Raw genomic sequence first — 23,126 nt, 5'->3', positions numbered from 1 at the left:
TCACAAAACATCACACTATTACCTCATCTGTCCGCAAAACCTACCACGCAGAAGAAATCATTGACAGTCTGAAGTTTGAGTTTTAAGGCGATGTGAGCCCGATAGCTATTGTGAACAATGTGGCAGCTACAGGATAATATTAGTATATTTTCACAGCTCACCTGGCGATATTAGGGTACGCCCAAAGTTTTCGGAAATAAAACAAAGAAACAATTGGCATACTTCATTTACAAGAAATTTGACGCTTAGTCTGTTTTGAAATCATTGCTAGTAGACGTAAGGAGAAGATGCCGTTTCCTTTGCTTCCATCGTTTGTTTCGTGACCAGAGAAGGAAACGGTAGCCTTCCCTTTTTCCAGAACTCGGCTGTTTCTCGTCTCAAGCCGTTGAGGTCAAAACACTCCAGCCTTTGTTTGAGTTCATTGTTGCAGCGAATAAAGGTCAGCATAACACGGTCTGCGCAGCAGTTAAAAAGGGAGTGTGCTCTACCGGACACAAAGTGGCAAGTCAAGACAGGCGACGCCACTAAATATCATTTGTGCCCATTAAGGTATAAATTTTATCGTAAACAAACATTACTAGAACAGGGGACAACATATGGGTGCCCTTTTCTTTTAAGGTAATCCTCCCGAGAGAGGCAAAATACAAGCGCATGTTTTTGTGGCGTAGTATACCGAGAAAGACAACCGTCATGCCAAATTTGGGGCTCATGTAACAACAGATCACATTTTAGTATTCTCAAACATTTGTTTATGTTTGTCCCACTAGAGTATCGAAGGTGTTGAGCCTTGCATCTAAGGCTACCAACTCGCTGTGTCTGGAAAGGAAGAGTATAAGCTCGCTGCAACATGGTTTTTCTAATTACAATGCCTCTTCGATCTCTGTACTTAATCGCAATGTCGGTTACATGATATAAGGTCATGTCGCTTTAAATAGGTACACTGGGTACCTGTCTTGAATTCTACGCAACACGTTTTATTAGGACATCGTTACCCGTTGATGGTACGAAAAATCGGTGCTTTGCCAAAAAAAAAAAAGCAGTGTTCAGCTTTTAAAAAAAAAGGAGAGCAAACGCCTCAAGGTGACCCCTAACGCTATGTATGTACTATGCTTGCTGTAAAGTCAGTACAACGTCGCTAGATGAGACTCGTCAATGTGTCTTCTCCATGACCCGTCCATGCGGGCACCCCACAATCCACACACTTGTTTATTTCCATACTCGAAGCTTCGAACGCATTCAACTGACAAATCATATGCCTCGCATGAAGCCTCGGCCTGATTACCGTGCTCTTTATAGATAGGCAATATGCGCGCAGCGATCAAGTAGGCTCCCTATAAAACAAGAAAAACGTAAAGGCAAATATCCGGTGAATGACCAGGCGCAACAGGTCGAGTTGATCTCTGTATCGCGTGCCGTGCGGATATCGGATTACGGTCGCGAACTTTAGTGCCAGCCTTGTCGGCCGGAAAAGAGAAAGGCACTGAGAAGCCCAGATAACTGGACGGCACTGATGTTTGCAGGCAATGAAAACATGACTCGATCGAAAGCGTCGGCTTACGGCCATCTATTCGATCTGTCTCCGGTTTCCCGACGATATTGCTTTTGGCACCCTCCTTTTGTACTCGTATTTCTGTGGACACAAGGTCTGAGTATTGCGACGATGTCAGAGCCCAAGATCTTTCTTATATATGTACCTTCGTAAGCATTTGAAGCTTGAGTTGTGCGCAATTCGTCCAAATACTGTGCTAATATCAGTATTTCCCATTAAAGCGTGCTTAGTGGCTTCGATATGTTGATTTTTGAAAACGGGGTAGCGCCTTCCACCACAAAAACGGCAGCCACTTCCGAATAAGTGCTGCAGCAGTAGTCTCATGCCGTTTCATTGCACTCACATGTCGACTCTTCATTGTCGACACCTGTTTGTCTTTCTCCTTTGCTGCCCCTGTCATCCTGAGCCCGACTGTTTACGCAGTTGATTGGGGAACACTTGTTACTCGACGTGTTTGTCCCGGCCCCCCGTGTTCAGTCACCAGGAACTGTCTTCTGACTAAGGAAAGACAAAGGATATGCCTGCTCGCTATTTCATAGCTTTTCCGTCTCGGTTTGAGATGATGTGTTAGGCCCAAACAATATTTCAACAAAAAAGAAGTCTGGATTTAAAATTACATTCGAATACAGGTATACGTAAAACAAGAAATTATGTCCCCTTGCAGCGTGGCTAACGGAGCTCTAAACGACGGTGTGGGTAATATTTTTTAATTAAAGATTAGCCGTTTTTACACCGTACTTTCATCATCTGCCATATTACCGTTATGACTAGTTCTATGGGCCATGCCACCACCTGATACATGGAAGAATACAACGCTAGCGTCGAATTTGATCAGAAACTGAAGGAAACTGACATCTTAGCATATTAACGTGAACGTTGTCTGCAATGGCGAGTTTTATTAGCAGACGCATATGTTTACAGCCCTTCTAACAGCGCAATTGTTGTTTTTTCTATCTTCCTTACGAACCACTGCTTCGTAGATTTTGACTCCTAAAAAGCGTAACGCCTCTGAACTTTATTGATGAAAGAAAGAAATCACTTTTAACTTCTTTACGATAGATAATATATCGAAACAATCTGTTTTTGACGGAGGCTGGGATATTCTGAACCGCTGATTTAACTTTATGAGCACTGCAGGAGTCGGTAAATCAGTGTAAGACTGCTTTGAAGCTTAAGAAGTGGATGTTCTCAGAACCAGGTTGATTTAGTTTACATACTGAGTATCAGCCTACGAGGCATGACCCTCTCTTTTCTTTATAACCTATAGTCCAGCATGCCTTACTATCATACCTCTATTATCCCCAAGCCTATTACACAAGATGGGATTATTATGGACACTAGATTACGCAATTTGCATTTCGAGTTTAATCAGCGTCCTTCCTAAAAACATAGCTCTTGCTGTGTTTGAATCCCTCTAATATGCAAAAATCTGTAACTTCAAAAAATGCAAAAAAAACAAACAAACAAGAAATGCGGTCACGAAGTTTGTTTGGGGAATCGACGTGGCATTTCCGCTATACAATGAGTGTCGCCTTCTCAAACAATAAATAAATGGATCACGTACCACTGCAGATCAGCTGCGGAAAGGAATGACGTCGAGTAGCTGTCATAAATGCCCGAAGGGAGAAAACAAAAACTGCTACTCGGACCACATCCGTGTGCAGTGAGCAACCTGTCTCGGCTACACTTTTCTTCCCATTCTTCTTCCTCAAAATTGTCACGAGTGAAATCTATTTCCTTTCAAGACGCCTGCAAACAAGTTTCGATCAGCCATAGTTCGACGAGGCATGCGCTGAGTGTGACCCCCCCCCCCCCCCTCAAAAAAAAAAGAAGGCTGGCAATCCTTTTCCCAAGAGAACATGCGCCGGTTGCGGTTCGTATACGTTTTCTGGAGTTGTGCACACTGACCGCAACGGAACAGGTACGGCTCTTTCTGTTCTTCGGGCATTCGCCATCGCGCGCAGTCTGGTATTGTCACGCTGAAGCTAGAGTCGAGTGACTTCGCTGCTCGCCCAGATGCGCCTCACAGTTTCATTTTTCTTTTATTCGCTCTGCCTTTCGGAGGGATGTCTCGACGCATTGGGCATCAACTGCTGTTATCGCCGCTAGTCGTCTCCAAACGCTTCGCACCATCCATACTGATGAAGCCGGTTTCCCGGCGAAGAAAACAAAATGGCACCAAGTTATAACGAGTCTTGTAGTTCGCGCACTAGCGCTGCCAGCGTTGTCCGCTCTTGTGCGCAGTATTTTGGAGAACCGGATCACGTTTTCTCTTTGAGGGAACGTGGCTTCCTTTCTGGGCAAGGGAGGCGAGCTAGCGTCAAACTGCGTGGCCTGAGCATTCATTGCGGCAAGTTGATGATCAGTTTGATTCAGTCGGATATGAAGTGCTCTTCACTAAGCTATCAGGGGCTCTCTGCTGATAGCGGTTTATCTGTCGAGCCGCCAGTTACATTGGTAATAAACTTATGCTTCTCAGTTTTGATGGTGTCGTTGGCACAGGGCAGGATGAAAATAATTGTGAAATAATTAAGTTTTGATTTCAGCACATAAGAGCATTACCAGTGCCTCCGATGAGATGCATCGTCACAGAAATATAAGAAAAATGAGCGTCACTGACAATAAGAAAAAGGTAAGTCCCAAACATAATTCTAGATACTTTTATTGGCATAATAGTCAGAGATTAGAAACGTATTTTCTGATATATACACACTGCTACCAGTGCTCCAGAAGTCCTGATGTAGATCATTTCATTTTACCGGGCTGACAAAACGAATACATCAATGCTGATTCAAAGAGTGAAAACAAGAAAATAAATACCACGACTTTGTTATCCCTAAATAAAATTTTGCTTTGAGGAGTACAGCAACCGTCATATTCACTTCCTAGAGACTAACATGAGAGATATCACTCAGGGGCGAAGAAAAAAGAATGCTAGCTTTGGTTTGAGTCTATGCTTCGCATATAGTTCATGTTGATTCATATCTGTATTATCTCACTAGCATCTCCTTTATTTAATCCGCTAGTGCTTGTATATACAATGCTAAAATCGTAATTACAGATTTAATGAAGGGGCTGCAAGAACAAACGTTAATTTTATATATTACTAACTTTTGATTTTCTTTTTCATTTTCCTTCCACCGAAATGGAAGCTCGAAGTTTCCATGGTAGAAAAAAAAAAAGAGCGCCGCAGTGTAAGTGCCCAGCACACTTTTGCTTATGCCGCACGTCTATATGATCTCAATGTGTTCCCATTAAATTACTTTTAAAAAAGAATCCAGAAAATAAGAAGGCAAGGAGATAAAGTAACTGTATGTAAGTCGCACTCGACGCTCCAAACTGCGCCCCACTTCAGTCCCTTCGAAAAGTTTTGCTGGCTTTGCCGCATAAGGCTCTTTGTAGCGGAAAAGCACGCTTCGCAGTCAATCTTTCAGCGTTCTTGGCACATGCCAACCTTCGTTTCAATGAGCCCACCGCTTTTAACTATTAACTTTGTTTTAAAATAAGAAAGAAAAAAAAGCATGCCACCAGAGCCACCTTCTTTTTCATTGAAAGAACAACTTTTGAACTTCGAAAGTGCGCTCTTCAGTTTTGATGTCGGCAAAGAATGCAGGACCTTTTAGCCTGGAGGAAAAAAGTGGAAAGGTGAGGTAAGCATCCGTGCACTGTTGGAGGAACAAAGTCGGCGAAAGTGCCATTTACGCGACTTACCGAGAAAGGGTGTGGTCGTTTCTTCTCGGAGAAGGCGACAGAAAGGTCGCTGACGGTGCTCCGTTTATGCAGTGGAATAAAGTAGAAAGCAGAAAACAAGACTACCCGATAATAAGCCGAAAGCCTTTACAGGCGTGCTCCAACTCTTAGCTGCTCCTCGAAGCGCCGTGATTTGAGCCTTTGTGCGGCTTCATTCCAGACAACACAAGAAGGCCCGACGTCGATGGACGTGTGCTCCGTTATAAAGTTGTTCTCTGCAAACGTCAAGAGAAATCTACTCGCCCGCTTACATAAGTTATATCGGAATGGACAACGCCAGATGGATTATGTGAAAAATACCCGAAGCCTTAGCGAGCTAAAACATTTGTGCGCATGTCAATGCAAAACCGGATTCTTTTGACCAACAAGTAGTGAAAGCAGTACGAGCGAGTTCTTAGACAGCGCCCGCACTTGAAGAACTTTTCACAACGTGTAGGTGAAATCTATATGACAAAATAAAAATGAACACGAGTGAATAAAAATTGCCAAGCGCGCACTATGGAACACCGTGAACGGGCTCCTTTACAAGAGAAATAAGGCACTCATGACGGGCACCTAGACCATAGCAACACTCACCGCTCGTAACCATGTTTCTTTATCTTATGAATACATTTGGGGCGCTAATAGGGCGGTATGTATTTCACAAACAATTTTTTTTTGTTCCCAGACTACGTTGGGTCAAATAAATTTATGTGCTTAACTCTGCTTGCGCAGCAAAATGTTTAGTTTACATGAGAATATTTTGCAGTTCAGGTAGCGCGAGAAAAAGAAGATAATGAAACTTACGAATCAGTCTGATTAAACAGTAGCATCTCTTGCAAGTGTCCACCATTGTTAATGGTGTGCCTTTGTATAAGCTGCTATTTGGGGCACAAAGGGTGAGTAATAACGACTAAGGAAAATCAATGCTGCGCTTTTCCACCGGATAATTCTACGAAAACACTCAACTTGCCAGGGACTGGTGGACACAGGGGATAGCTTAGATAGCGTAGAAAGTGCTTGACTCCAGTGCAGCGCTGTTTACTAAGCACAATATCACCCGTTTAGAAAAGGTACAAAGAAAAGTTGTGAGATTCATTTACTCTAAACTTTCTCCGTATGACTCACCCTCTGAATTAATGCAGGTTAATGGTATTGAATGTCTTGAACAACGAAAAAAATTTACGCTTGCAATTTCTTTTCGCGCTTTGAAATCGAGACCTAGCTATTAACCCTTCACCATATCTATCGCTTTTATCATCGAGGCATACGCGCCACCATCATCCTAACTCGCTGACGCCGTATTTCGCACGAACTAATTTATTCAAGTTTTCATTTTTTCCTCGCACAGTAACCGACTGGAATAATTCGTTATTGCCTTTATCCAGACTTTGATGTTTACTACCTTTGTTATTACTGTTTTGTTGCCATGTTACCACCCTGCTTGGGCATGCACAAGGTTCGTAGTATTGAATAAAGAATGAAAGAAGAAAAGTTGTGAGCCATGGAGGAGGAGGAGGAGGAAGAAGAGGAGGAAAGGCAGGGAGGTTAACCCGTAAAAGAAACCGGTTTGCTACCCTGCACTGGGGGAAAGAGGTGAGTGGATATAAAAGTTGGAGAGAGGGACGGGTGAAGTTAGTACAGTCACATCACAGACATGTCACATCACATCACGTCACAGTCATATCACGTAACGTAACAGCAAAATTAGGCCTCTGCTTTTTATATTTTCTTTTAGAAGAAGTGCGTTCATTGTAAACAGTGGAGTATTGCAATGTGGGTTCGGATGAGGCAATGGAGTCTCCCGTGAATCTAAAAGAAAGTACGGTAAGTGTTTATTAGTGACGATGTATTCAATATTATACGAGATATTCTCTCCACTTGCAACAGAGGAAAATTCAAAGCACGCTTAAGCTTCGTCGAGTAGGTCCCGACTGTTGAATTTTATGCCCACACATTCGTGCTCCATCTGCTTTCTATATTCCTCTAACATCTGCCTGGTGACAAAACATTGGTATGTATTACAGACATTTTATGGCGCTGGATATTGCATGGGGTGTTTTCACTAAATATTTGAGATGTTTATTTGGTCATTCAACGTGGAACTGATGAGCTGTCACATTATTTTCAGGCTTGTTTGCGCTGGGGAATTCGTCTTACCAGAACTGTATGCGAGGCAGTTAGTTGCCCTTTTTCTTTTTTATTGTTCCCATTCATTCATAATTGCTTTAATCTAGGTCAGCTTCAAGACTTTTGTCCCTGTCTTTTTGACCGTCTGATTTTGTAATGAGTAATTGCATTCAATTTCACCCTAGAATGTGCAGATTTATACCCATTTTTTTCCTGCTGGAACTTTACCGTTATCTATAATTTAACCTTCAAGGCCATGATTGTTTAGGGCGGATATGCAAAATACCAATTTTTTGCAAACGTGCTCCTTAAACTGCATATAGAAACCATACTTGTTACGCGGGACGCGTGATTGTGCCTTCTGCTAGCTACCGTCTTTTGATTAACCTGAAACAATTGAACGCTCGTGCGCTGCCTACCAGGATGAGATTTTTTCTGGGATGTGTTAGAGAGAAGGTTGAAAATACAGTTCACTCTATTCTAATACCCCGCATTGTACAATACCTTGAGGGTACTTAAACTAATTATGACCCTTGGGATATAATTTTCCTTACTGAAATCCAAAGCCTCTGAAAAACACACATATTGGACCGAGGCGCTGAACCTGTGTTTCTTCCCAGAATTCATTTTAGCCGTACGAAGATACAACTCAAACACTTTCACAAAGGGAATGACTTTCCACCGGACTGGTTTCCCCGGTTGATATGGTGTGTCCTTTACTCCCTTTTAGTTACGTTGTGTTTTACTTCAAGCTTGTACAGAGAAACATTTAGTGAAGCGCTTTGTAAAGAGTGTATATTTTATGCTTCTACTGTTCTTAACCGCTTGTAATAAACTTCAAATGTATGAAAATAAATGACATCTCCAGGGCAGCTACCTTACATACCTCCCTTGCATGGAGAGCGCCTTAGTTAGAACCTGAATGACAGCAAATGTGTCTTATTGAGTTAATTTTCCATTCAGTCCTATATATTGTTTTCCGACAACCGCAGAAGGACTGCGACGTCGGCTTTGCACCACAATGAGCAGTTTTTAATGTAGCTTTATATAACCCAACCTCAAGAATACCACGTTACTAAATCTTCGATAAAGTCACCGTCATTTAGCCGCCCGTTCTTGTGCCTTCAATACGGTATAAGCTATGACCTGATAGAGTGATTTTCATTAACGTTTCGCGCGTATGAGTGAGCCCGCTCGTAGTAGTCCTTTAAATGATACTGCGCATTCAGCACGGAATAAAACCTTAAAAATCAGCGAAACATTTTCTTTTCATCGCACTAAACTTTGGAATGAATCCTCTTTGCTGTGACAGCAGTTTAAAGGCGAAAATTTTAACTCAAAATGCTATTAGTACGGAGCGCAAAGCAAGGATGTCTCTGGGGATGCGAAAGACAAGAAAGTTATCTTCCTTTTTTTTTAATGTACACGCAATATTATTTGCGCCATCTTCTGAATATATGCGAGTGTACCCGCATGAAATGATATTATATACTGAAATCGCGGTGCTGTGCACAACTTTGGCATCCCATGCCAATTCTCACCTCAGACATCATGACCGAAACTGAATGTCCAGAACTGCCGGAACATCTCTTCGTCCAGTAGGCGAAAGGTAGAAGAATGAACGAGTTTTCCCGTGCGCTTCATTCAGTTCTTAAAAAAAAAGATCTTTGAGTTGAGCGTAGCCTGCTCCTTAAAAAGGGTGCCTAACAAGGCACGCTTTCGGAAGGTTAACAACGTAGCTCTCCTGAGAGGAATCAAATGTTTCAAATTTCTTAGCAGAAAAGCCTTGCATACATAGTTCGATGAAGAATGTGCTCCAGGGCATTGCAAAAAAAAATAATGTTCGCACAAAGCATTTTTGCGCGTCCTCTACACAGCCGAAACGAAGATTTGTGTGATCTTTATACGGAGGGTAAGAAAACGACGTTAGTATTTTTTTGGCTTTCTTTTCTTTTCAATACTTACTTTTGTGCCTTGAAATTGACTTCTCATGAAAAACTATGCTGAAACACTTCCCGGAGCAGAAATAACGTATTCTTAACAGTAAGCCCCGAACGATTGCTATCATTTAGAAATGTGCTCGTTTTTTGCTACCCGCACCTGTCGGTACCTGCCCAGGGATGCTTGAAATCGCTGGACGGGCGATAGTTCTTTCGTCGTACGCCGTTTCGCGGCTTGCTTACAAGTGACATGCCTTGGAGCAAAGCATTATTCATTGCTAAGACTGAATGAAGCTAAAAAAAAAAAAAAAACGCTTCTCCATGAGTCACGTCAGCATTGTTCGTGTGCGTGTGTGTCTGTGTGTGTGTATTTGTGTGGCCTTCACCTTTAAAAGCGGGTGCTGATGGCCGTAGAAATGCATGATTGCCAATATCTTGTCTCAGTAAACCTAGGCATTATTGCTTGCCTGCAACTACACTTACCGCAGCCACAGAAACATGATACTAAAACAAGGATAAAAAAATGCGCGCTTTTTTTTTTACTTTTAGCGCCGATATCTGCCTCAATCGCAAAATGAATCAGAGCAGTACTTGAATATAGACAAGAATGAAAAAATTGGTAATCATGAGAATACATTCGCCATGTATGCATCACAGATTACTTGTAGTAAATAAAAAAAAAAAAGAGATGCCAAAATCTTTATTACACTGTACTGGAAGGATAGAATGTTGCTCTGAACTTAAGGCAGCCACATTTACCACAATATTTCGCCATATGTACCAAGCTAAAATTGATGTCCACTGCTCAGAGGAAATAGTGTTCTAGACATCGCCCTTGTTTCGGCCATACCCGCGGGTCATAATGTTCGGACATTTCCTTGTAACCGGCATAGTACATAACAAGGGGCTTGATGCGATGGCATCGGATATCTGGCATGTTGGCGTAAACAAACAGAAAAATTTTAACTTAGCAAGACGCTTATTCACATGGAACGCATCCCATAGCCCCTGTTTTGCATATATACAAGCAATCACTTCGTTGTTTACGCTAATATCAATACAAGGCAGAACTGCAAAAACTACCAGATTTTCCGGGGTATAGATGCCTAAAATCTGGAATTTCGGACGGTGCATGCTGTCGATGAGCATGACCTATGCATGGTTTGATTTTTCATTCTTCAGCATTGCAGCTGTGGACACCTAACATAAGTGCAAATGTAGCATGAACTTACAGGTTATGGTTAACCTTCATGCTGTAAGAAATCTGCTAGCAATGTACCGGTGGTGAGCGTACTGAGTACGAAACATAGACTGCGCAGAGATTTCGTGTAGTGATTATGAAATGACTTTATTTACCTTTGTGACCTAAGCTTTCTTCGTATCTGCAACTAGGAGGCAATAAGTTTCAGCGGCGTTTTTTTTTTTTTTTTCATTATATCGGAGTCTTTTACAGTGTTCATATTGTTTCTCGCATCTTATCCCTTCTTTCGCGCGCGTCTCGACTTAAATAAAACGGGGAGGTATTCCTCTTTCCTTTTTTGCCGCTTGTTACCCACAGCGTGTTTCTGTTCCATGTACCACCCGTAATAGGTAGAAAGCGACGTTGAACCTGCATTGACTTCAGAGCCACGTCGCCACTTTTCCGTGATGACCTGCTCTTAATACGTGCGTAGCGAGCAATGGATAAATGGTCCGAATAAGCCTTCGACATTTAGTCGTGCTACAAATCTCAGAAAAATCAACTTACCCAGTTGTGATATGTAAGTAGACGATCTAAACCTTAAGAAAAGACCTTGATGGCGTTCCAAGAGGGAGCCGAGAAGAGTGTTCTTAGCGGCCTCACGAAAGCCGGTCTGGATACTGGTGCAACAAAGGTGCCACGGGGCCCATAGAAAAGTTTCAGAAATTGGTTTCCTGCTTGCCATATAAGGTTCTAAGCACACAGCCAAAGATTTCGAAACAAAGATAATAATTCATTCATTCATTAGTATAATATCGAAATGCTCGGCCTGTCATCATCCGTCAGTGACAGGAAAAACTAGTTTGCACAGGCATGAGAACAGGCTGTTTAGAATTTTATTCCAGTAACATAGATATTTGAGCTAGTTGGTTCATCTTCGATATTTTACCGGCGCGGCGACAGGGGACGAGGAACAAGAGGATACGACAAGACAAGCGCTCGGACTAAAAACTGAACGTTTAATGAAGCATACAAGGAAATATATTCTCACATGACAACCAGAAGCGCATGCGCTATCCCTTCCCACAAAAAAACCAAAACATACAGCTTTGGATTCAAATATGACCGTTCACAATCATTGATAATTACTGAAGGTGTGCTAACGCACGTGTCTCTATTTTAATGGATGTGACAGACTTCACTGAGTTCTCTGGTTAATTTGCTTTGATTTCTGAAAATAATCTTAGCTTTATCGAGGATCGGAGTTTATGCTGTTTTCGACACCTTCGATGAATCGGAATCATTAAGATTAAAATCTCTGTAATGTAGTGCTAAGTTGGATGAGGGAACTCCTTTCAAAGACGTTTTATGCTGGCGCAAGCGCGTATTGATGCATTTCCCCGATTGCCCTATATACCTCTTCCCGCATGTAAAGGGAGTATCATAGACTACTCCTTCTGCGCATGGCACAAAACGCAGCTCATGTTTTACTTGACATCCTTTGCTAGTTTTTTTGTTTTTGTTCTTGGCGTCTCCTATCCACCATAGCACAAATTATTCCCAGCCTGTTGGGAGCCGAAAACAACACTTTAACCCCATATCTATTGCCAACTTGTTTGAGCCTGTGGGATAGCTTGTGAACGCACGGTACAATGCAAGAACCAACGATTTTGTGCGTGACAATAAAGTTTCGTCTTATGAGTTATAGAATCCGCTTATCGAAAACTTGATCAACGCATTTTGAGCTGAAATGTGTCCCCACTGATTATGTACACCCGGTCTGGACTACAATGACGAAAATAGAGTGCTAGGTGTACACAGCTAAAAAATTAGATTCTACCCCATCGAATTGGCGCAGGGGTTATGGGGCTCGACTACTATTCCCAAGGATGCGGAATCGAACATCGGCCTCTGCTCGCACTTTTCAATGGAGGCAAAAAGCAAGGCGACCGTGTGCTGTGCGATATCAGTGCACGTTAAAGAAGCACAGGGGTCGAAATTTATCGTGACTTCCTCTACCGCGTCTCTCATAGTATGCGTCGCTTGGGAACATAAACCCCACAAACCAAACCAATGCAGTAATTATATTTTTTTACATTTCTGCAATCGAAAAGAGCTGAAGCCAGTCACTCATCTCATATCACGTTTTCACGCTTTGGAGATAGATGGTTGCTTCCGCTTATGTGGGTTAACGTCTCAAAACAACTCAGTATATGAGAGATGTTATGGTAGAGGGCTCCGGCTATTTCGCCACCTGGGATTCTTTAATGTGCACTGACATGGCACAGCACGAGGGCGCCTTGCTTTTTACCTTAATCCTAAAGTTTCCGCCGCGGCCAGGAATAGATCCTGTATTTTTTAGCACAGCAGTCGAGCGCCCCAGTCTAGAGACAGACGCAAATAGGAGATTTTTGTTCTGTTTTCGAGCAAGCCTAACTAATGCGGAGGGGCCTGTTCTTCCAATAAGACAACCCTAGTCCATCTCTTTCAAACTGTGCTGAAAAGTTTGCATTGGGAGCTCACCAGTGAAAACAGGTCATAACAAGATGCACTACGAGCGTTTTTCCAAGAAGACCACTGCGGAAGGTAAAGCCGCTCTGTAAGGACAATCTGCTCTCTAAGAATTCCCTAGGAGATATAAGAACCATGGGGCAGAAAAAAGAAAATGCATTGGCAGCCTTTTTTTTGTTCACTAGGCCGTACTTTCGCAAGCATTACTATGCGCATTTCAAAACAGGCATCAAGCTTGCCTCAAGAGGTTTGTCACTGACTTTTCTCGGTGCATTTTAGAGGAGCTTACAGGTTTAACGCTCCTTAAGTTTCTTAAGAAGCGTCTTTGCTTGCTATGCTTAAGAGAAGTTCTTATCACAGCTGTCGCGCAAAGATGCGTTCCAACAAAACAGACTATATGACGACAGAGTTCTGCTTGATGCTCCGCTGTCTAGATCTTCAAGCAGTGCTTTTTTTATTTCTCTGCGCGAGCAAGTTGAGAGTTCTGAGTAGAAGAGGGAAAGGTTCCCTAGGGGAGCTTGAAGCTGACTCGGGGCCGCCCGGTTGCACGTAGCCATTGATTTATTCCTTGCACAGGGCAGCATGATGTTAAACATAATATCGTCAAACGTATCTAGAAACGTCATAGCGTATCGTCAAACGTCATAGACATCGGGAGTGCCACGCCTCAAGTTTGAGGCTTGTAGGTAGGGCCTAACTTTATTATTAAAAGCTCTATATTAAGCGCTGGAGGAAGCGGGTCTGCAAGCGTTTAGTATTCCAGACTGCTAAATTTGTGTAAAAATGCCAGGTATTTTCATTTTGAACATAAAAATAAAGCTCTTAAAAGCAATAGTTTCAAACGTCCTTTTTTTTTATATAAAAGCCACTGAAGCACACTTTTTAGCGACCAAATGAAATGTTTTTTGTTTGCCTGGTTCGTTGCTCTTTTGTTAAATGTAAATGTTTTTGCGCAACTATGCTCTCAGATTTTGCAGTAATTTATTGCCTCGGAGATGTTTTCTTCCTTTCCTTTCTCTAAATAAAAGCGAGTCAGAATAAGGGAGGAAATAGTGACGTAGTCAGTAAAAAGAAAGAGCGGAATGGTGACGTAGTCTGCCGCTGACGTCAGCTACTATCCGAGCGTGGGTGCTTGAGGCCACATCCCAGTGCGAGGTCAGGAAGGCGGTTGGTGCTTGGCGCACCAATAGGTTTAATAACGTCGTTGGCGGTAGAAGGCGTAAGCAAACGCCATTGGCTGTAAGCGTTATGACGTCACGTGAAAAAACCGAGACTTGCGATCGAAATTATTCGCTACGGGCAGCAATACGCATATATCCGAGGAAACGGAATTGTTCTCACTGGACAGTTATTGCCTGACATGGGGCGAACATATATGCGCCAGTGAACGTAGTATGCCACAGTCCAGTGTCCGTTCCTTCCACCCCTCTATTGTTCACCGCTGATGCCCTTTGACGCGTTCTTCCGGTGCGTCTTCATTACGACAGCGTGAGATCGCAGTGTGGGAATAGCGTGACAAAAATCACATTCCGATATTTGTATCTCGCATGCATGATCGATTATTGCACACCTGAATCACAGGGTGGTAAAGCTGATCAACAGTGTAGAAAAATAAACGAATTAACTTTATGTGAGAGGCAGTGAGGTAGCTCTCGTGCTCCATTGGACACCTGGCTTAGGATCTCATGTTTAGGAAAGTTCAGAAAACCTTTTCCATTCCGTGGCCTCAACGCGGTAGCATCCCCGCCGGGTAGAGAGCTCTTTAGCACGTATACTTTAGATTTTCTATCATTCCGCGCAAGAGCTTCAGGACAGGCTCCTAAATGTGACTTTACACGGTGTGACACTTTTAAATGAAACAGATGCTAGAGACCTGGCCCATGGATTACTTTACAAGTATGCATGAGGGTATCGACAGAGGTGCCCATGTGACGTGCTGCTTTTGTACTGTACTGAGTTTGTGTAACACGTTCCATTTATTTTAATGTAATGCATAACGAGCGTTTGTTCTTACTGTTGCATATGTAAAGAGCATTACCATATTTACGAACATGTATTAGTAGTGTCTGCGAAATGGAGTGAGACCTTAAAGAAAACATGCTTGGCTGAAAAGCAGCATCGGGGCGAGAGTTGGCATGAATATATATAGCTGTATATCACCCTACATTTATCTTATGAAAACAGAACACTTTTTGCCTTGCATGTCGTAACGGTGTCAGCTCTCCCACTCACAACAGATGGCTGGCACTTTTTCGAGTTTATTAATATACATTACACATATGCCAAGGAGAGCAACATACTGAAGTTTCGCAGCGACGTTTCAAAATAACAGGCTTCTTTTTTTTCTCTCTTTAAGATACCATTCCAGATTCCTTAGACTCGTTCAGACGGCTTCGAAACCGTCTATTTATTTTCCCTGTGGTAAAGCTAATGTGAATGGTTTAAATTAATATCACCTGCAATAGTTCTTATCCTGAAGACGGTAGATGTAAATACAGCCACTGCGTTTTTTTTTAAAGGCTAATTTTTTAATTAGTTGTCATCTTTTGTGCATTAGAGATTTTGATTATGTCCAAAGTGTCATGCATAGCTCAGAAACTTTGGCTTGCCTACCACATATAAATGTACATTTACATTTGCTGTGTCAGTATGCAAAGCGTAAGTTACATGACGTACCGTAGATTCCTCCTTGTAGACGCTTGATTTGCCACTCATGTTCGACTGCGATTGCAAGTAGTAATGACTAGGTAGAAACGGAAGTCCACAAGCACTCGATGCTCACATATCCTAAAAAGGACGTGGAAGTTCCAAACCTTTTCACAATGACAGTGGTTAATAGGCGTGTACTGTAGTATATAAAAAAGTACAAAACTAATGACTACTGAAGATACTGCATATATTGGGAAACGGCTGAAATGGCGTTTAGTACTTTTTATCCTTCATGAATTAAACACGTTTCAATTTAAATTTATAAACTCTATATTTCAATTTTCCTGTCAAACCTACGGTTAAATAGCAAAATATTTTCGTTCAGGTGTCGATGACATTTTACACGTGTGTACACTTTAAGTTCCGGCGTGTCTTGATCTGTTACAGCAATTGTGGGATGTACAATTCATGAAACGAGTCATCAGTGCCGCTTGGGACGACAGCAAGCCTAACACGTGAAACCGAAACAAGCTCGAATCATATCATGGTCTTCGTATTTGGCTATAAGCCAGCTTCTCCGATGCTCTTTTTTGACACCACGGAAGAATGAAAACGCGGCGAAGTTTGCTTATCGAGTAGGCGTGAGAACAATAAGTCAATTAGCCGATGCCAACTCACCAAAAAGTCGTCGTCGATTGATGTCAACGGGTGGTGTTCGACGGCCTTGTCGGTCGAGGAGGGAGAGAACGGATCGAAAGCTTGAGTGAGATAGGAGCTCGGGTGACGATAGCCTGCAGTGTGTGAGGGGCTGATGCTTCTACTGCTGCCGGTGGTGTCTGAGTTCAAGTCCGGAATGGGCCTGCTGTCCGGTGGCGTCGACGCTCGCGGGTGTGGGGACCCGGGCCGACCGGCCGGCTCGCTTATATGAGGCGCCTTTCGAACCACGTGACGAATGGCGCGCCCTGCGCCCATTGGCTCGAGGAGGCGCTGCAAGCGCGCGCCGGTTCCCATTGGCCGCGCGGCACCTGTTGAAAGAGCATGGTTTCGAGAGCAGCGGTGGGGGCAGAGAAAGAGAGATAAAAATGGGGGGGGGGGGGGGGGTGCTTTCTGGCGCGGGTCCCTTTTGGAAGCGAACGATCGAGGGAAGCGCGCAAAGAAGGAAGTGGAGGAGGGTGAATGAGAGAGAATGGAAAGGGGCCGGCTGAGGATCACTATGAAAAAGGCCTTTGCGACAGGAAGATACGGAGTGGGCGTGAGCTCTGTGATCGGCTTATTAAATGCTGTTGGTTTCTCTGAGCTCATTTCGCTTTGAATTCCCGAGCTCAAATGGTTATGAGAAAGTGAAACATAAACCATAGTAAAAGGGGCTGTGTCATGGGGGCACACGTCTGGTTGGCTGCTGCTTCTGTTCATAATAAGAACCTTCAGACAGATTGAAAAGAACCCTTGTTAAAATGGTTACTCAAATTTATGGGCTAGGCGGGTCCGGAGAAGCATTCTTATATAATATCTTAACCTTTTGACGGCCTTTTCTGATTTTTTTTTAATGCTGAAGCCATCAGCAGGACAACTTTATTGATTTAAATGAAAGCTCCAGTGAAAGCTAGAAGACCAGGTCAAAATGCCATCAGTAGTGGTTTTCAATAGGTACAGATGATGTATATAAATATATAAAGAGAGTTCATGCTTCTCGAAGTCCGCATATTAGTACGGGCTGCTGATGGATTGAAAATGTAATGCATTACACTGATAATGCGGATGTCTTACATGCATCCAACATGTTTACAGGAGACTCCGCTGTCTATTCGACTATTCTGTTTTATTTCACTGTGTTTGTGCCTCCGTCAAAGAAAGGAAGTAAGCCTGAACTGCAAACTTTCCCGTTTTATGCGGATGTTGCTACTTCTTCCACCGAGGGCACACTTGTTCAAGACATTTGAAGCTTAGTGGAATTTTTTTTAGGTCTCAAGAAAGGGCTCGTTAAGGGTGTTAATGTCAAAACCGTAATATGTAAGTTGACCTAGTAATTGCCCTCACCGCGTTCCTGCGGCTGGCCTAATTTTTGTTTGAAAAACAAAAATAATATTAGTATTTGCTACACACTCAGATTAAAACCCATTTGTAATGCAAGCATGCCTTTCAAAATTACATAACCATCAGGAAGACTCACAAAGAAGGCTCTGAAAATTGTGGTCCGCTTTTTGCATTACGTCACTTGCAAGTAGCCACGTGACAGCCGCAGTGAATTAATGAATGAATCCTTGATAGGAATAGAAGCGGTGATTCTATATCGCGGTTTGGGGAACTAGGAAATCACTAAGGATGGGGGTGTAGCTTCTTGGTTGTTCACTTCTCATTTTCTGCCGGTTCTTTCTTCCCTTTTCTAGGTTGTTGATATCCTGTAGACTTCTTTGTTGCTAGTCGTCGTCCTCTAACTGCTCAAAACCAGCTGGTCTAACTGCTCAAAGCCTGCCGGTATAACTGTCAACGCCGCAATGGCATGTTGCGTTGCGGCGCTTGATTATATGTGGTAATCTGGTGTGCCATTCAGTTGACATGGCATGTGGAGTATGCTTATTTTTTTATTTATCGTGAAGAAGTTGTGGCATGCAGTATATGATGTTGCCGGTGTACTGTACGTGGTTCCTGATGGTGAGCGTATAATGCCTCGAATTATATAAGCGTCTCGGCGAAACCATTTCGATTTTTATTTTATGTTTTGCTTTTCCATTTGTGCCTCGTGCCTAAGATGAGCTAGATCTCCGGAGTTCATGAAATGAGGCGTTTTAAAGCTGACACATATACACTTAGGAATATTTTATGATCGCGGCGAACAAACCAGACGTTCAAAAACGCTTATACAGCCTGAAAACAAGGTGGTCGTTACAAGCATGGGCTAGACCGAGCATGAGGATGCGTGACGGAGGCCGGAAGTGCGTCATGCTCAAAGAAAAAGGAAGAAGCGTCATAAATACATTCTGCCCGATTAAAAATGATAAGAAGCTGCTTCTTCCAGCAGTTATCTCGCGAAAATATTTCGCAATATTATGAAGATAAAATTTACAACTAGGTGGTGTCTTTTTTTACATGTTTGATGAAGAGCTGAAAGGGATTGTGCCATTAGGTTCCATTCGTTGGCATCATGCATTCATTAGGTTCGCATTTATTTAGGTTAAATTATCAATACTTTGTGACCTGCGGGTAGCATGCTAGTCTCGCAAAATTAGGACAGTAGACGCGATAGACCCTTCATATTCATCATTCTCATCATCAGTAGGGCTATACTCACTGCAGGATGAAGCCTCTCCAATATTCTTGCAATTAACTCGGTCCTGTGCCAACTGCGTCAACTTCATCCCCAAGAGCTTCTTAACCTCCTCCGGCCACTGACTAAACGTCTCTTAAAATTGCCTTTTCATAGCGCGACTTTTTTGGCATTGAGAGGCTGGTACAAAGTTTGGCAAAGTTGTAAGCTTCTTTACACAGTTCACTTTGGGCAAAAAGAAGGTGCAGCATCCGTTTTACTTCCCGGGTAACACCTACACATACAACGAGCGGTATACATTTGGAGGTACAAATTTCTTCGGTTAAAGTCTCGTTTAAAACCTGGCCTCCAAATTGACTAACAGGTGTATGCTTTAAGGGAAGGGACGTTATATGACACCTCACTGAATACTGCACAATAAATAAACAAATTTAATATCAATTCATGTGCATATACTTAAAGACACATTTTAGTCCATTCTTGGTTAGGGCGACGCCAACGCCCTTTTGAACAAAAGAGGTCTATATATAATATATTGTAACATAGAGTTATTGGAATCAATTCCATCTTCACCCAAAGAGACCCAATTTTCTCTTCAGCTCCAGTAACGTTCTTTGGTTACAGGAAACTTCTTGAAAAACTTAGCGTCCACCGACATATTGGGAACCTGGTCCTAAATTTTAGCTGCCCAGTTCAATTTCCCGTCAGTTTTACAGACAGATGAGCGAAGGTAGGTGAAATACGTAGCCGTTAAAGGCATTCTTGCAGTAGACAACAAGCCACATCACATGACATCCAAGAACTGAACTAATTTTGGTATCTTCTGTCACGCTCAGTATGGAATAACGTGTCAAGTAGCCTTAGAATAATAATATCAAATCTTAAGCTCTAAACTGTACTCATATGGATTTAGGGGCCCTTTTTTGTCATTAATTACAAACTATCTTCACAATCGATCACAAGTAGTCATGTTTGGGCCTATCTGTAGTTTCGCGGTAAGTCTGTTGTGCGGTGTCCCGCAAGGGCTTATTTTAACTCCTTTATTCTTCAACTTATCTGTGAATGATATATGTGACCACGTGCAAGCATCTACCATATTCCTTTACGCTGTTGACACTTTACTAGTATCAAGCAACCCTGAGTTTTCAGTGCCCTGGCTAACCTTCATGATAATGCTATTAAAGTTAGTGATAGACTTGCCTTACACTTAGTACAAATAAATAGCACCAAATGCAGACATGTCTGTTTTCGTAACCCGCACAAAGATATACAGGGGGGGTCAAACGTTCCCAGGCAGCAGGTTTTGCTTCTGGTCAGCATATTCTGACACGTCAGATTCCATGAAAGCTATAAACTATCTCAGAGGTTAGAATAATACTTCTTCTACCCTCCACATGTATTTTGAGATTTGGGGCCGTCATAGCTGTCTGACCATACCGCTCAGAAGCAGACCCTGTGGCCTGGGAACGTTTGACCACCCTGTACCAAGTGTAGGTTCTATCCCCTTATATTGCTATATAAGAGGTTACACCCCTTATATTGCTCTTTGTGTTCTTGACAACCTATAGCTAGCGTCCTGTCGATTAAGTACCTTGATGCGCACATAGGCAGTGATCTGACATGAAATACTCAGTTGACCCACATTTGTAAAAACCTTAGAAGTGTTGCATGTTTGTTGTTTAATTTGAAAACTATGATGCCTTTTTCTATAAGAAAACTATTCGCCCAGGCTCTGGGTTATAGAGTTTTAAAATACGGTATGTGTTGTTTTTTTAACTGCTCTTTCACATGGAAATGTCGAGTAATAGAATTCTGAAAAACATCGCTACAAATGTTCTCTACATGCCACAGGAGAATTTGCCCAGCAGTGTCTTTAGAACAGCCGGCTTGCCTTCTTTTGCCAATCTATTTAAACATTTGTACTACTATAATATTTTTGGAGCAGTGCATACAGGCACATAAATACGAAACTGGTATCGTTGAGACATGTTCCTCGTTATCTTAAACCGATAGTGCGCACTCACTACGAAAAGCAACAAGACACTAAAGGTTCCAGCTATCTTCACCGAACTACAGGACGATGTATTTGACCACCCGCAAAACACTGAGAGTTGCTGTTCAAGCTTTAGAGAACCTATAATATGTACTGATGTCATCAGTGCATATTTGATAGTGTTTCGTGCAAAATGTTTCTTTTTTTTTCTTGTTCTTTTTTTTTTGCCGCGGTTGCCGATTGTCGCCGCACAAGCCCACTTGTGGCTTCGGTGCTTAAGTTTCAGTATGTTGTTTTAGATATACTGAACGAAGATTATTATTATTATTATTATTATTATTATTATTATTATTATTATTATTATTATTATTATTATTATTATTATTATTATTATTATTATTATTATTATTATTATTATTATTATTATTATTATTATTATTATTATTAATATTATTATTATTTATTATTATTATAACTGATATTTATTTAATTTATTTATTGGTACCGCGATGTTTTGAATACCTTAGCAGGGTGGGCACACAATATACAAATTAACAATAAATGACTTACAGCCACAAAACGACAAGCTGTAAGAAAGACGCTGTATTGGGGGCACGGGATCAGTGGCATTTATCCCAGGTTTGTTAACGGACACTGCTGCCGCACAGTGCTCGGGCGCTTTGCTTGTCGGCTTCATATAAGCTCACACACTATTGCCGAGATCGAGCCCACGCACTCGATTGCACCGACAAGCCGATTTGATTCTTCTTCTGAACTTGCACAATTGCACTACAGCTGACCCTAAGAAAACCTTTTTCCTTTAAAATGTTTGTTTCTTTTTTTGTGGGACTGGACGTTTTGAGGAGAGAATCAGAACTCAAATCTTGTAGACATTGCTAGCCGAACATAGCGCATTCCCTATATATATATTTTTTGTTCAGCCACGAGGGCTCACGCTAGGACACGGCTACCTGGGCCCAACTCTTTTCAACGAATGACGATGGCGTTACGAGTTGGGTAACGCTGGTGCTCGCGTTATTGCCCCTGATATTTCATTATTCACTTTTATTCTGAGAACATACAAGTTTGGACATCGTTTCGTAGAATGCGGAGCTCCATTTTACATACGCGTGCAAGTGAGTCCGCTTGTCCTCGCAGGTGTTGAAGGCGGACCTCCACCTATGAAGAGGTATCGTTACGTATCAAGGTCTTGGAATTGTTTCCATTGCAATAGGACGGCTTTGCATGCTGGGCTTAAACGAGTCAGTACGTTTTGTGACAAGTACCTCTGCTTAAAAATATTCTTGATATTTCGTAATACTAAATTAACAAACCGTAATATCATAAAATCTGTACTTCTACCCCCAGGTGGTCGAGATTACTCCGTAATCCTCCACTACGGCTCCTATTTCTTCCTTTCCACTTTCATTCACACCTTCCTTCCTTTCCTTAGGGCGCGATTCAGGTGTCCACAGAGCAAGTTTGAACCAGTTATTATTATTATATCTCACAAGCGAATGTAAACAACACAGCATTGATTGCCTTGAATAAAATTCTCTCCAGTTTACCTCAAAATATTGCATTCGCCGGGCCCCAAGCCTTCTCTGTGTACCCGACGTCCCCTGCCGCTTTTCAGCGCTTCGCCCAGCCTACTTGATCAGTCAGCGCCCGTCAGCGCGACCCTCCTGTTTTCTCCGATCTCCGAGGTGACGATTTGGAAGACTGGCTACAACAGTATGGTCGATTGAGCGCTTTTAATTGCTAGGAAGCTTTAACAAAAATGATCAACGTCGCTTTCTATCTAAGTGACAGGGCGAAAACGTGGTTCCTGAACTATGAGGACGCCATTCCTAGCTGGACCCATTTCACTTCCCAGATCCGATATATTTTTTGGCACTGTTGGTACTGGTACAACAGCTTTAAAACGAAACTAGACACCCGCATTCAGCTTCCGAACGAGACCTACACATCTTACATATATGACGTACTCGCCCTTTCTCGGCGCGTCAATACAGTAAAGGTTGAAAACGATTCGGTTCGCCATTTTTATAAGGAATTCGCTCTTTTGCCTTCGCTGCTATGGCAGCCAAGAATCGCTCTACGGTAGCTGACATTCGCGTCACTGGCCAGCGGCTTGATCGCCTGCAGTTGCAGCGGCTCAACAAACTCTGTGATCCAAG

General features: G+C 42.4%; 1 protein-coding gene across 1 annotated transcript in view; it reads right to left on the bottom strand.

Moving 5' to 3' along the window:
- The window catches only part of LOC146195383 (uncharacterized), a 144,504-nt gene extending 127,933 nt beyond the window's left edge, over window positions 1-16,571 (bottom strand). The window contains exon 1 of the mRNA XM_084597816.1: window positions 16,367-16,571. The gene's annotated coding sequence lies outside the window, so the exon portion shown is untranslated. The remainder of the gene's footprint in view (window positions 1-16,366) is intronic.
- Window positions 16,572-23,126: the final 6,555 nt, after the last annotated feature.

Source organism: Amblyomma maculatum, chromosome 3 (assembly GCF_055883805.1).
Source record: "Amblyomma maculatum isolate TAMU_Amacu chromosome 3, ASM5588380v1, whole genome shotgun sequence".
NCBI classification, from domain to species: domain Eukaryota; kingdom Metazoa; phylum Arthropoda; class Arachnida; order Ixodida; family Ixodidae; genus Amblyomma; species Amblyomma maculatum.
The sequence above is the reverse complement of the archived record's forward strand: the minus strand, read 5'-3'. Positions and strand labels throughout refer to the sequence as shown.